Source organism: Crocodylus siamensis, chromosome 4 (genome assembly GCF_052110815.1).
Source record: "Crocodylus siamensis isolate JL-2025a chromosome 4, ASM5211081v1, whole genome shotgun sequence".
Taxonomy (NCBI): Eukaryota; Metazoa; Chordata; order Crocodylia; family Crocodylidae; genus Crocodylus; species Crocodylus siamensis.
The window spans coordinates 54,172,653-54,187,846 of NC_143398.1; positions in this window are offsets into that span (position 1 = coordinate 54,172,653).

Here is a 15,194-nt window from a genome sequence, read left to right on the forward strand (position 1 = left end):
GAGCCTGTGTATTGGCGAGGGCTGGGGGCATGGCTCCCGAGCAGCGCAGGCTGCTCAGAAGGCAGCAGGAGAGCCAATTGGCGGTGAGCCGGAGAGAGCAGGAGAACAGCAGCTGGGAGATGCTGGCTCTGGAGCTGGAAGGAGGCAGCTGTCCACTGGGGGACCCTGACTGCTGAGACAGAAGGCAGGGAGCCCTGTGGAAGGGCAGCAACCAGGAGGGATGCCACTGGGGAGTGGCAGGGCTTCAACCAGGAGCCCAGGCATGTGGCTGAGGGCAGACCCTCAAGCCCACAGCCATCCTCAGACAGCCCCAGAGGGGGCAGAACACGGAGGAACACGAGCTCCCAGAAGAGGGAGGGACGTGATGCCGTTGAGAAGGACCAGGACAATGGGACCTCAGCTCAGCCAGGCTCCAGGGCAGGGATACCAGAAGAACTGGTAGGAGCAGGTTACAGGGTCACCCCCAGTACCCATGCCTACTAGAGGAGACGGGATGCATAAGTTCCCTGAGGGGATAAAAGGGGCCCTGAGAGAGAGAAAGAGGGAGACGATCTCAGAAGCTCCACAAGCAGGAGCTGGCATTTGCAGTTGACTTACAGTTTACCCCAGCCGGTGCAAGTTTATTTCTTAGAAGTGGGGAAACCAGCCTGAAGACAAGGGGTGGACCCCTGAAGGTTAATGGCCAGGAAGATCCAGCCCTTTCAAGGTGGGCAGTGTGGGGAAGACCTGCAGGGAGCCACATCTACCCAGGCCGAGGATGTGGTAAGGGTCGGGTAAAGGGGAGGTTTGGAGCCCCAGGAAGACAACCCAGGGTCAAGATCCCTCCGGGCCCCCGGCAGGGAACTGCCTCTCCAACAATAACATCGAAGATGTGGCAGGCGAGAAAGTGACAGTGCCCAGACCATCTAGGTGGCACTGGAATAGGGTTTCACCCTGGCGTTGCTGGGGGACAAGGCACCGACAAAGAGGTCCCCAAAGCCTTACAACACTTACCAGCAACAGTGCCATACGTTATCAGATCCTGGACTCTTGCAAAAGCGAGGTGAAAGCCAGATGCCCAACAATCAGCTGATCATCAGCCCTGCAGGCACCACACCGGAGCAAATTCTGTATCCCACTGTGATTCCTTGATCCACCTGGCCAGAGATGTTTAGCACAGGGATTAAATTCCCTGGTGGATGGAAGTGTCTGCTCCCCTGTGCTGGGCTGCCATGCTAGAGATGATCTGCATGAGGTTTAAAGTCCCCAGTGGCGGAAGCCTGACTGACAGCTGATTGTCAACTATCAGCCACATGTTAAGTGCAAAGTGCCTATACAAATGTGTCATAAATGTGTTCTACTTAAGAAGTGGATTATGTTTATGGCTTGTTTCCCATTTTATGTCACCTTAGATTGGGTGCACATGTAACACCCTTTTTTTTAATGCCACAATTAATGCAATGCATTAAACATAATGTTTAAGTGGCAGAGGGATCCTATCACTCTTTATAATTTCCCTAATATTGTTTGGAGTACTGAACTATGAGTTCAAATTATGAAGTGGGTCTTCAAATTAACAGTGATCAGTAAAACATTCACAAACAACTCCTTGATACCAAATTTAATTCATCTGAATAATATTCCCTGCAGGATCATTGGCTGTTGTTGCTTTCAAAATTCATTATCATTGTCCCTTAGGAGAATAACCAGTTCTCTCTCAAACAGCGTTAAAGAGCTTGCTTTGCAAAACATCTTTATTGTCCATGTACAGTACATTAACTCTAAAAGAACTATCTGGTTTTTAGAAAAACTAGAAATAATGTGTTCACTTTTATTTCTACTGGAAATCCCTGAGTAGTAATCTGAGAAGCCTGTAACCAGATCTGCTAATCTCCATCCTGCCAAAACAAGAGTAGGAAGAGATACTGAATCCTCCACCAATCTATGCATGCAACTTACACACGTACTAATAGCTTTCAAAGAGATTTAGTTAAACTTGTGGGTGGACGCTTACATTATTTTGCAGCTGGCACTTATCAATTTAGCTTAATTCTAAATTTATATACAGGGACCAAGAGCTACCTCGGAGCAATGATCTTAAGAGCAGCAGACCAATAATGCATGATCCTGCCTTCTACAGCAGTCAGTATCAGCTACTTCAGAAAAAAGGGTAAGTAACTCTGTTGAAGGCAATTATGGAATGCCCTGCATCCAGGGTCTAGTTCCTTCATCACCATAAGCAAGAGATTGTCTGTGCCCAGAAAACAAGGTTTATAGCTTTCCTAAACCTTTTTTGTTTATTTGTTTTGAATATTTATTATTACAGTTACTACCCTTAAAACATTTGAGTATCCTCTATTCTCTGGTAGAGTAGCTGATTTCAGTGAGAGATTACCTATTGTTACAAGAAGCTCAGTCAATTGATTCTAAAATTGTTTGAACCCTTGGGGATGAATCATGCATATTTAGGACCTAGATCCAAGGAGTTAGGCACCTAAAACAGTTTAGGGTGAACTGAGGCATCAAAATCCTGCGCAGCCTTAGGACCACCTAGATAGAGTATAGTGATTGCTTATCTCAATCTTACCCCTTGCTTCTTGTGTATTTCCTGGACCATCACAGCTACAACAACACTCCACGCCTACCATTACATAGCCATAATCTTTTTGGCTTTTAAGCTTCCTTTATGTGCGTGTCTATAAAGCTTCCTTTATTATGTGTGCCTATTTTCATGTAACCCCCTAGCATAGAACATTTGACTAAGGGCATTTGTACATGACATGGGGGTTTAATTCTCCCTAAAATAGAAGCACTTCAGTTTAGGGTGAAGTAAACCCCCATGTCATGTACACCTGTGTCCGCCTGATCCTTACCTGCCTTTCCAGCAGCAGGAAGCGGAGAGTGAGCTGCTAGTGGGCAGAGAGGTCCCTCAGCTGCAGGGGGGGATGCTTCTCTTCATAGCAGCAGCAACCCCTCCCCCGGTGGTACCCTCCCACAGGCACCTGGCTTGGGGAGTCCTAGGAGGCACTGGGCCCTGCGCAGCGCAGGTAGGCAGGCTCCAGGCTTGTGGGGAGGAGATCAGGCTTGCCGCCTTTTTTTTTTTCCTTCTGTGGAGCCTGCCTTCCTGGGCTGCCTACACAGCCCCTGAGCCACGTGCAGCCCAGTGCTTCCCTCTGTGGCTTTAGGGTATGAAACTAAAGCTCCTCGGAGGTGTTTTACTTTGCAGCACCCCAAAAACATTTGATGCATCCCAAAGTCATTTAAGGTGCGTTATGCCACCAAATGTGCTACAGCAGCTGGAATTAACACACCATAATGCCACCAAATGTGCAAACAGCAGTGCCATTAAAGCAGTGTAAAAGGCATTTAACCCGCTTCGAAGTGTCATCTACAATGCCATCAAAATCACTGGTTTACTTTTCTATGCTCCAAATCACCTATATTCTGCCCTATTCTTTACTGAAGGCAGAGATATCATATCTCTAATGTCCCCCACAGGTGCCTTCCTCTAATGCGAGTGCTCCTTGGAACTTCCCAGTCTGCCTACCTCCTCATTTAGTACTACTCATTCTCAGTAGTTTTATGTCTTAGAAGCCTTGCTCCACTGAACTAAGGTAGCGTACACACTCAGTAAACACTCTCGCTTCCATACAAATATGCCACGGTATCCAACTAGTTTTAGCCTCATAACCCTCTTCTCAGCCATCCACTTTGACCCTGAAATTCTCCACTGTAACTGCTTCCGAGTTCAGAAATTGGGAAAACTGCAGCTGAGGCTGTGACCTTAAACTTTCTTCCCATCCTTGTACTCTTCCTTAGCAGTTTTAGAATTCTGAATAGATTTTTCACGAGGTCTGACACCCTTCCATGATTTTCATCTACGCAACTGGATATATATTTGATTTGGTCAAATCTTCTCCCTAGTCTTTCTGTATCCAAACTAAGTCATTGGGGGAGTTATTCTAGAGATGAGATTAAAAATTATGAGCCCCCTCCAACTCACTCTGAAGATAAGTCAGACTTTGAGGTGATCATCTTCATTCTCTTTAAATATTGTTCCAACATGAAAGTGGTTCTTTTGATAGGAAAACGGGGGGTCATCAGCTTAGAGGCAGGTTAACTAAACATAGCTACAAAAGTGATATTTGTAAATCTTTTTCTTTTCTCCCCCATTTCACCAAACCTGGTCTCAAGGGGTGCTTGTAGATGTACAGGATGCCTGCTCCAACTTGCTGTGATTACAGTGTGTGTGCTTATTAGCAGCTAATTATCACACTGCAGCAGCCTTGGCATTTCATGTATTCAGCATCCCTACAAGCTTTAGTTAAAGTGCCCTCACCACCATTTTGAAGCACAGGACACTGAATACATGAGATGCTGTGGTTGCTTTAATTAGAGCAGGTCCTGAGAGCCGCTCTAATTAAAGCTCCCTACCCAGCCCCTATCCCCAGAGCACATGTAAAGATGCACAAGATGGTTAAACAGCCCTGAGCTCCAAGAGGGATCTTACACACTTGAACTTAGATTCATTGGGAATACATTTCTTCCTACTCTGAAGACCAGGGAAATTTTTTTTGTGAGATCTTTCCTGGCTATACAGTCAGTCCAATAAAATATATCTCCCCTTAAAATCTGTGCCTCTAGCATAATATATGATATAGCATTAGGTGCTGAATAGATAATAGTATACTCGTATGTTTTTCCAACATGGTGTATTTAGAGTAAAATCTTCCAAATCACTTAGGAGTAACTTAGGAGTTCAAGTCTCTTTCTTTTCTGAGCAAGATTTTTTAGCCGCAGTCATTTTCTAAGATACACCCTTTGTTAAATTGAACCAATACCTTATATTAACAGTAGGTGGTGCTACTGAATCATACTGTAGAAGGAACAAAAAGACACTAGATCATACTTTTAGGTTGTTATCTTTTAAAAGGTATATATAAACTACATTTCTGTATTTTTTTTCTGATACTTCTAATGTATCCAGCTGAAGTAACATGACTGTGATTTTCCCCCTCAAACTTACAGAGCTGGAGCCTAAAGAGAATCCATTTATATTCTGAACACAGAAGTGCTATAAAATGAAATTCTGTATGTCTGGATTCACTTTTGTTTACCTGCTGAAGAAAGTGATGAGACACATTCATTGTCTTTACTCATAGCAGGACTGGGCATTTTGTTTGTTGAAGTAGGTCTAAGGTTTGAACCCCATAAACAGTTTTAGCACTGTTTATCAATATCTCTATACCCAAATATTGCATGAAGGTTTTGAGACTGGGAAGATTCAAGTGCTAGAGATCTTTCATGTAACTCTGTCTCAAAATTTTGTGTAATCACAGCTACAAATGACATGAGCAAGATTTGAATCTGACAAAGTTTGGCCCTAGGGCCAAACCTATGTAATTACCAGACCTATATAATTCCTTCTTGGCTTATTATAGCAGGCATTACATTACATATATTACACATGGTGAAACATTAGAGATAAAAATTAGAATTGCTGATGATTTTTTTGAAAGATTAATTAGGTGAATGCATTAATTAATAACGTAGTTTGCAAAATGGCATCTTTATGAAAACAAAGATAGAGAGCTAAATTACATTTCAGTTTATGCCCTTAAATGCCATAATTTCACTCACATAACTGCAGTTTTTAGCATTTAAGCACAGTGTCAGATTCTGTTTTGGGTTCTCTGGCTCCTTCCTGGCATTAGGCTTTTGTGGTTTTCAGTCTCTCTCTGCTCATGGACTGCTCCATCCCTTTACCTCCCTGAGTGCTCTCTGGGGTTTTTAACTATTTGCAGGTATTCCATGAATAGCTAAATGCCTGTATCTGGGCCTATACCACAGGCTGTCTGCTCCCTCTTAAAGGTACACCCTATTACATGGTGGAGGACAGTGGCAGCACTTTTATCTTTTATCTCAATAGCCTAAGAGTTAAGGCACTAGGATGTGGGGATCTGTGATTTAGGCCCCCGAAACCTAGAGAGTGTTTGAGCCTGTCTCTCTTATCTGTAAAGTTAACCACCAGGCAGTGGGTTAGGCATTGCCAATTACTTCTGCTGAAGCTGGCCTACTGCACCTTGCATTTAATAGTCATTAGCTGGGTAATTGTCATTTAGACACACAGAGCATGTCCCCACAAACAGGAACATGTGTTTCCTTGGGAACAAGCAGCAGCAACACACCTTGTGCCACTGCTGCTTGTCCCCAGGGAAAGCCCGTTCCACGCATGCTCTGGCATGTAGCACATTGCCCCAGGTGGGTAGAGAAGGCAGGGGTTAGCAACTGTGCTGGCCCCAGCTGCCTTACCGGGGATCCTGGGGGCTTCTGGAAGCTGCAGCCATGGTACGCCAGCAACTGAAGTGTGACTCTGGCCAGCCACGCTCCAGTTTTAGGTGGTGCACGCTGCTGCTACATCCAGCTTTTTTTAGGCTTAGAGTTTTTTGACCTTGGGATCTCCTGGGGTCAAAACCAGGAGCCCTCCTGCACTACAAAGTAGAAGCGCAGGGAACACCTGCATATACAATATGTGTGGCATGTGGCACTGCAGGCAGCATCACATACTGCACAACCGTGCTCGTCTGGAGGTGCCCACAGAGGGCTCTGACTCTTTATGTTCTAAATTCAGATGATTTTTACAAATTTTTTCAGCTGTATGCCTGATGCCAACCCTCCTGATTCATCTGGGCTTTAGAACTACTGGTGCTGATGCTACCAGAATGGTTCAGAATAGCTTTTATTCCCAGTGGGACTAGTTCTTCAGCTGCGTCTTATTCTAAAGCTATTCATAGGTCTAGCTAAGCATTTGAGAAAACAGGTTTCCTCTAATAGCTCCGAAGACATAAAAAAAAGTTTTATTTAGTTCCCAAATGCTTTAGCCTAATTGAAATGGGGACATCTACATGTGCTGTTAATGTGCTGTAAGCTTTCTGCTCAGTAAAATAATGTGCAGTAAGCTTTCCCCAGAAGCACATCTACAAGTGTACCCATCAAAAAAGCAATTCAGTGTAGGGCTACTCCTGCCCTGCTTTGCCCCTCTACAGCAACCAGGGGAGCTCCAGGCTTCCCCGGATGCCAACCCCAGACTGGCAGGTAGCCCTGGGTTCAGATATGGGCTCCAGGGGTTAGAGGGAGCCGTTCTACCTCCAAGGCAGCTGCCTCCCAGCCTCACACCCCAATTTGCAGATCAGAGCATGGGGTTGGGAAACTGTCCCTGGCCCCACCAGGTGTTTCTTAGCCCTACACCTTGATCAGTAGATTGGGGCACAGGGCTGGGAAACTGTCCCTTCCCCAAGCACAGTTGTGTCCTAGCCTTATGCTCCTGTCTGCTTATCGGGATGTGGGGCTGTGATACGGGTGCTCAGGGAAGGGACAGTTTCCCAGTCCCCTGCTGCCTGGGCTGACTGGGAGCAATTTGCTCCCAGACAGCTGTCTATACATGCACTACTGTGAAGTTAATCTACTACCTGTATCTACAGGTAGTAGCCAGCTGCACAGTAAACTAATCTACTGCACGGTAAATGCTGCACATGTGCAGACAGTGACACTTTACTGCACAGTAGATTAGTCAGCTTTTCAGCAAAGCACCTTGTGTAGACATGCCCAATATTTGTCCCTATAAAACAGACATATATAATATATACATAAACAGAACAAGGAAACAGCATTACTTGTCAGTCTCATCACAGTTTATCTCAGGGATGCCTTCCAGTAACTGAACAAAGTAGTAAAATGGATCATGATTCACTGTAGCCAAAATATGTGTGTTTGTAGAAGATACTGTTCTTTTTCATGACAATTGCAAATGAATCTCTGCCAGGAAACCAAGGCTTAAATGAAACCAAGCATATTAACTCAGATCTGGAAAATGCAAAGATACAAATCGCACCAGTATCTGCAGTGACAATTACAGAAAAGAATTAGGCATAAATCAATAAAATAAAAGAAAATAAGCTGATCAAAACTATGGTCCTTTTTCAAGAAAATATATGAGTGTATTTCCAGTTTCAGGCTGGACATAGATATTGCCTTTGTGTTACCATAAACATGTTTATGACAGCACAAAGGTCAAGCAAACACACGCCTGTGCCCCTTGTGCCGCAAGTGGCAAAAAATAGTGATAGTGACAATAGGTAGTATAGATTTGTGGTGGTTTTTTGCAGCAGATGTCTATGGGCTTTGTGGTAGGAGAGCCCACAAGATCAGGCCCCTGCAGCCCCAGGATCACCTATACCAGTTCCCCCATTTGCAGAGGCATGCCCCAGGAATCTCCTGGCAAGGGCTTCCCCAGGTGTGCACCACACTGCTGCACCCTGACTCGGGGTGTGCCTCTGCGAATGGGGAAGTCCTGGGTTCCCTGCTTGCAGACGTACACTCCCATGCCCTGACTCAGGGTGCGCCTCTGCAGATGGGGGAATCCTGAGTTCCCTACTTGCAGACACACAGCCTGGGAAACCCCAGCAGAGTATTCTGTGGACACATATATCATGCTGCCACTTAGTGCGTATCTCTGCTAACAGAGAAACCTGGGGTTCCCCTCATATGTAGAGGCAAGCTCCGAGTCAAGGTACAACAGTATGATATCTTCATCTGTGGAATTCCCCAGCAGGGAATCTTCAGATGCACCATTGCAAACAGGGAAACCCAGGGCTCCCCTCTTTGCAGAGACGTACCTCAAGTGGTGTCCATCAGGATTGAGCCTCCTGCTCTGGGAGTGGCAGGGGTCTAACCCTGTGAGACAATGGGCAACATCTGTTTTAACCAATGATATGGGCTAGCTGTTCCAGGACACATCCCAGCACAGCTGATCCACTTCATTTGGTGACATCTATTTATAACCTCGTAGACCATGATCCATTGTCTGTCTGCAAGCCCTATTTAGGACTCTTCACTCACTTTCCAAGTGAGGTTAATGTTAATTTTCTTAAGTAAAAAGTGACTAGACGTCAGTTCTTCTCTTATTTTTTTTCAATATCCACATGTCTGTTCTGTATTGTTTTTAACATGTTTTCTGTAACATCTTAGCAATTGCTTCTTGGTGTCTTTAAAAACATCCCTCTAGGACCGAGTGTTCCCCAAAAACTGGTTATAGGGCATAAGAATATGCGGCTCTACGCTGTGCTAATAGTCTTAATCATCCTCTGCAGGTTCCACTGTGAGCTGTTCCTCTAGCAATCAATCAGTCCACATTTCATCTGAGACTAATTAGGATTTTTTAATCATATTGATATGGACAACATCTAGATCTTTACTTTTGATAAATACTAAAGAAAATCCATTTAAAACTGCTAAATCTCTCTCAAGTTTGTGTTCACATATTTGGATCTGAAAAAATGGTCTCTGTACTCTTGGGGAACTGGAGAATTACCAGGCAGTGGTGATAAAGTTAGTTGCAGTCCCCATATATAACGCCATAAAACTTACACTCATATACTAAGTTTAGAATTTCTCTCTCTTGTTGAGCATATAAATGCTCCATTCTTGTTAGTGCCCATGGCACACAAGCCACTGGTCTCCAGTTTTGACTAGTCTGGTAAGAGGATTGTGTCAATACATTCTTTAAAGACATTCGTATACAACACAGTTTTGTATTTACTGTCAAGATTGAGGTATCTCACAAACTCATTCAGTTTCTCAAACTCTTTGCTAGTAGTTTCATCCCATGTCCATTAGGCACCTTTGCATAATGGTGTTCTCAGTTATCTGCTCTGAGTACCCAGATTAAACCCACATATAGTTCATGGTCCTTCTTACTAATACTCTGGTCTCATGCTGCTTACTTTCCTTTCAGCACTGTGGCCCAGCTTCAACAAGAGGGTGGAGAGTCTGCTCCTTCTGCCTGCTTTCTGTCATCCTATCCTAGTTGACTGCTTGGTAGTTAGGACACTTTCCTGAAAAATAAAACATCTAAGTCTGAGTCCTGTCAGGCTGAGCAAGGCCTAGAACCCCCAAGGGCTTAGACATCAAATCACGTACAGTACAATGCAAATCCCAAACAGCCTCAGGCAGAACAGAGATATCTAGATTTAGTTAAGCCAAGATGGCAGTACATGGTTTAGCTGCAATTTAAATGCCTTTGTCAGTTTTCAACAGAAAATTAAGCACTTTAATTAAGGTTTGGGATAGCTAAAATATTTATAAAGGCAGTCCTCGGACTTACGACAAGATGTGGTTTTCAGGAACCAATTGTAAGTCAAAATGTTGCATCTCGGTACCAATTTTCTCATAAGAAACAATGTTATAAATTAGGGATTGGCCCAATACCCTATTTTTACCAAAAAACCAAGGCCCAATACCCTATTTTTACCAAAAATACCCCAGAATTTTGTACTCATTCAACTATAGATGAGTAATATAGCTACACTAATGTATTTATATTGTAAATAGCAATCATATTGATTTGGAAGGACTTCTTTGAGGTGACTTTCCTGGACTTTTTTAAAGGCTCTTGGTTGGACTTTTTGAAGGGTTCTTGACTGGAGTCTTCTCAGGAGTCTTGGCTGCAAGTTCTTCTGGAGTCTTGTCTGCTTTCTTAAAGAAAATGTCTAAGGAACTTTGGACAGATGTTCTCCAGGGAGATGAGCAATGCAGCGGTGTTGCATCAGATCAAGTATTGTAAAGTCAAAACAAGGTGTCAATTTATAAATATTGTAACTTGAAACATTGTAAGTTGAGGACTGCCTGTACAGTGTTTCTATGAAATGCTCTCTTGGACTTGGGAATCTACATTTTGCTGAAGACCCACGTTAGGTATCAACACTGAAATCAATAGGAGTTAAATGCTTAAGCAGAAGTTAGGTGCCTACTTACTTTTGGGAATCTGAGTTTTAGTTCCTTTAAGAGAAGAGAGAAATTGATTTTTTCGATGGATCCTTCAAGAAGCCAGAATAACCATGGCAGTGCTAGACCTGTCTCCTAGATCATAGTTTCCCAACCTGTGGTATGCGTACCCCTGAGGGTACGTGATACACAGGCAGGGGATACACAGGTACCCCAACACTCTCTCTCACCTCTTTTCCTCTCAAAACTATGGCAAAAAAATTGGTGCAATTTAAAAAATTAAATTCCCCAGTAGTAATTTGGTGTGCTTCACTTTGCATGGCACTGGGTTCAGCCATCCCAGCTTTGGCCAACATCACCTCTAGCCCAGGTAAATACTTGAGTTGTGCACCCCTGGTGTAAAAGGTGGCAACCCTACCCACATCAGATCAGCCATCTGTCACATCACAGCCTCATATACACAGCCCTCCTTCCAACATATGGCACACATTAGTCTGTAAATATAAAAACCCCTGGAAAATTGAGTGTTGGGGTACTTACTAAAATTTTCAGAAGTTAGGGGGTACTTTGCTACTTAAAAGGTTGAGAAACACTGGCCTAGATGATTCTCCTGGAAGCCATTGATGAATGTGAACTCTTGCTGGTTGTAATAGAAGAAAATATTTGCCCCAGGCGTGCGACATAAGCATGCTGCTCTGGTGATGTGAAGGAGGCTGGATGACCCATATAGATTATCCCTATTATAGAGAGGAGGATCACTGTAGGGATGGTATACAAAACTCTAAGGTAGTCCTATATTTCTTGCATAGTGAGGTATTTTTGTGCTGGTTGGATAAGATGCTGGTTGTATTAGAATGAGGCATAATTTATAGCAGCCCTGACTTCCACTAGCGATAAGGCATGTGCTACAGTTAGGAAGATGCAAAATAATGGCTTAAAATACTTTCAGCTTCTTCTTCTCTTCCTTAGCTGCACCTAGAAAAAGAGAAGGAAAAAGAGAGAATTCCCAGTGAGCCACTGAGAATTGCTGTCTGAGAATACTGCAGGAAGTAAAAAAAATGCAGATATTAGTGAAGAATCAGGATAGAACTACATTTCATTTAGGAAGACTAATTAGAAGCAGTGCAAACTCCCAATTACATTTTAATTAAAATATATATTAAAGCTGACAGTTATCTAGGAGAAGCTATAGAAATTTAAGCTCAGTGATTTATATGAATTAACCATTTTTTACAGATTTAAAACATTATTCATCAGTGGGAGATCATGCCCATAAATTAAAGTGGATGCTATATCCAATTGTATTATTACAACCATCCATTAATTTTTCTATAAGCTCCACTATAAAAATATACAACATGTCTAAGAAAATACAGAAATAAATCAATGTTTGACTTTAATTCTATAATCAACATCTAAAATGACTTAATATGCTTGGAAAATTGTGAACAAAGCTATCTATTTTCCTAGCTTCCAATAACAAAAGAAAATGATATTAAGCTAACTCCTTGCTCAGAGAGACCTGAGTACCCTCTAATGCAGGAAGATTTTTCCTTACGTATTTTATTTACAATACTGTATATGCATAATTCCAATTATTGTTATGTATAAAGAAAGATGGCAGTACAAATCCTTGTCATTCTCGTTTATTTAACCTCATTTCATGGCTCCAAGAAAACACAACTTTCCATTCAAAATCTCCAGCCAAGCTGCTTCTATATCTAATGATTCTCCCAGGCACTGCTTCCACTGAGTCACTTTCTTATGAGCTGGACATGTTAAAAGCCTGCAATAGGAAAATGTGCTTGTCTTATAATTCAACCATCATTAACTTCTCTTGGCCTTGACCATTTTGTTCTGAATGATGGGGGTGATGTTACCACACCCAATCACTACATGATAGTGTGAATCAGTCGGGAATTATCATGCAGACAAAGAGAGAACTGCATATTATGACTGAAAGGGTCTAGTTGTAATAACGTACGATTTATTCAGCTGATCTGAAACAAGACAGCTGTATCTCCTGCACGATTTACATCAGAATCTAGGATACCATGCTGGACAAAACAAGGAAAAACATGAACAGAAAAACCGACTGCATCTTCCTTTGACTAACAGAAACTTTCTTCATAGATCTCAGTCCATTTAAACAACTCTTCCTCTGTAAACTGAGGTAGGGGTAGAAGGAAAATACCAGCCCCTGAGTGACTCTTTTAATAAAAAAACAAATCTAAAAGACCTTTCAAGTGCCTAGGAGAACTACCTGTTTCTGAACAGATGCAACCTTCTTTCTGCCGTTAGCCACTGTTAACATACTACAGGAAACCAGTTTGGCAAATAAAATATATTAGAGTTTTCTGGATGAATTGCAGCCAAGCATGGAAAAAAACTTCCTTAGGATTTACTGCAGCATTCTGCTTACCAGTATTAAGACCAAAAAATGTTGGGGTGTAATGGAAATTGCATTTCAGCCAGAAGTGCTGACATTCACATAAAACACTGGAAAGTTCTCCGATGCTTTATATGTATTTAGTAGTAGCTGCTATATTTCTTTAAAAAATAAATTTGCAAAGCAAACAGCACCTGATGCCATTTGATACTTGCCAGTGTACTGACTAATAAATGTTGGCTTCCCAGCCTTAATGTTAAACATTCATTTTAATATTAACACAACATCTGTCATTCCCATCAGAGAAATATGAAGAGTACCAAAATGGTGCATAAACAGAGAAATACATCCTGCTTGGTCTTTAATATTGCATTACCTGTGAAATGCTTATTTAAAGCTACCCTGAAAGTTGACAATATTGACTCTTTATGATAATAACTGGATAGGAAATAATCTTTTTACTGTAGTCTAATCAACACTGTTTTGTTATTGTAGGAAAGGTTACCTTTCAAGCACACAGCATCTTTTAGAGCTAATGCTTTTAGACTCACTACAGACGCCTGTTCAATAGTCCATGTTTCTGCAATTTTCTCTAGAGATAACTCAGAAAGCAAATAGCACTTGGAGCATTGCAGAGCTATTAAAAAAGTAAAGTACTTATTCACTTTGCACTTCTGCCCAGGAAACATTGATCTCTCAAGGGACTAGAGGAAGTGAGAATGGGGAGAAAAAGTAATGTCACAAGCCTCCATAAGTTTTTGCACTTTAATGCAACCTGGGTATTTTTAGCTTAACAAACACAGAATTTCCTGTGCTTTAAAGCAGAAAGGTACTTTATTAGTTTTGACAGTAAAAGTTTACTTAAACCGTGAAAGCACATAATTTAAAGTAATATACTGAATAAAGTTTTGGAAGATAACTGTCAGATCCTGCAAGTAATAGAAAAACGTGCATTAGGGCATGCATAGAAAATATAACATTTCTGATAATCGTTTCTAGCATATATTTAACATTTCTAACACAAATGTTCAGATTCTTCTTCAGCCCACCAAGTTTCCTGCTTATTCTTCTGCAAGTAATTGCTGCTTTTCCCTCACCCCACAAAGAGATTTAGATTCATACCCACTTAATTCAGTGGGTGTTAGACTCTTAAATACCTTTAAAATCTAAGCCTAGTATTCTTATCCAGAGATCATCTTGGGCAAACAGCCAGAGGCAGGGGCTACTGTGCCAATGCCACAGGTTTCACCCTGGATCCAGCAGATCCTGCATGAATCCTGGTGTAGGTGTCTCAGGAAATTCTCTCCACTTCCTTTCCTCCCCAAAGGGAACACAAGAGATTACAAAACAAAATGACAAATTAATCCAGCTTTGGGGGCTGGACAGATTCAGCTCTATAAGGAAGCCAAGCAGCTTTACCACTTCATCCTATTTAATATTAAAGCACTGGGGGAAAATATAGTAATAAAATACTGTGGTGGTTTGGAAGAATAGGAGACCAATAAAACAGCCTGAAACTATAGAATCTTTCGTCTTTTCTCCTATTCTTTTTCTCCAACTCTCTCTACATATACTCCATATATATTCCCATCCCCAGTGCTCCTTCCTGCCCATGGCAGGGGGTCAGACTAGATGATCTGTCTAGGTCCCTTCCGATTCATTGATTCTATTCTATACGCTAGATGGCAGATCTTGCAGTCCTTGGGCATATCTACATGTGCAACTAATGCGCACAAATAAACTCCAGAGTTTATTGCTTCAGAGATTACTTGTGCACAGCACATGGAGCCCTGTCAGAGCAGTGTGGACTAGTAGGGGACCTGGGGGTCAGCCTGCCAGCCCAGGGCTGCTGTGATGGGGTTCCACATCCTGTGGTAGGGCTGGCTGAGGCATGAGCATGCTTCAGTGCAGGGGCTGGTTGGTGGCTAGCCCCACGCTGAAGTATTCTGGGTAAGTATAGACAGTCAAAAAAGCCTAAGGCTGAATTGATTCATGTTTTGCAGGTCAGTCTAAACTGCAGAAATTAAACTGAGAAGCAAGTGAA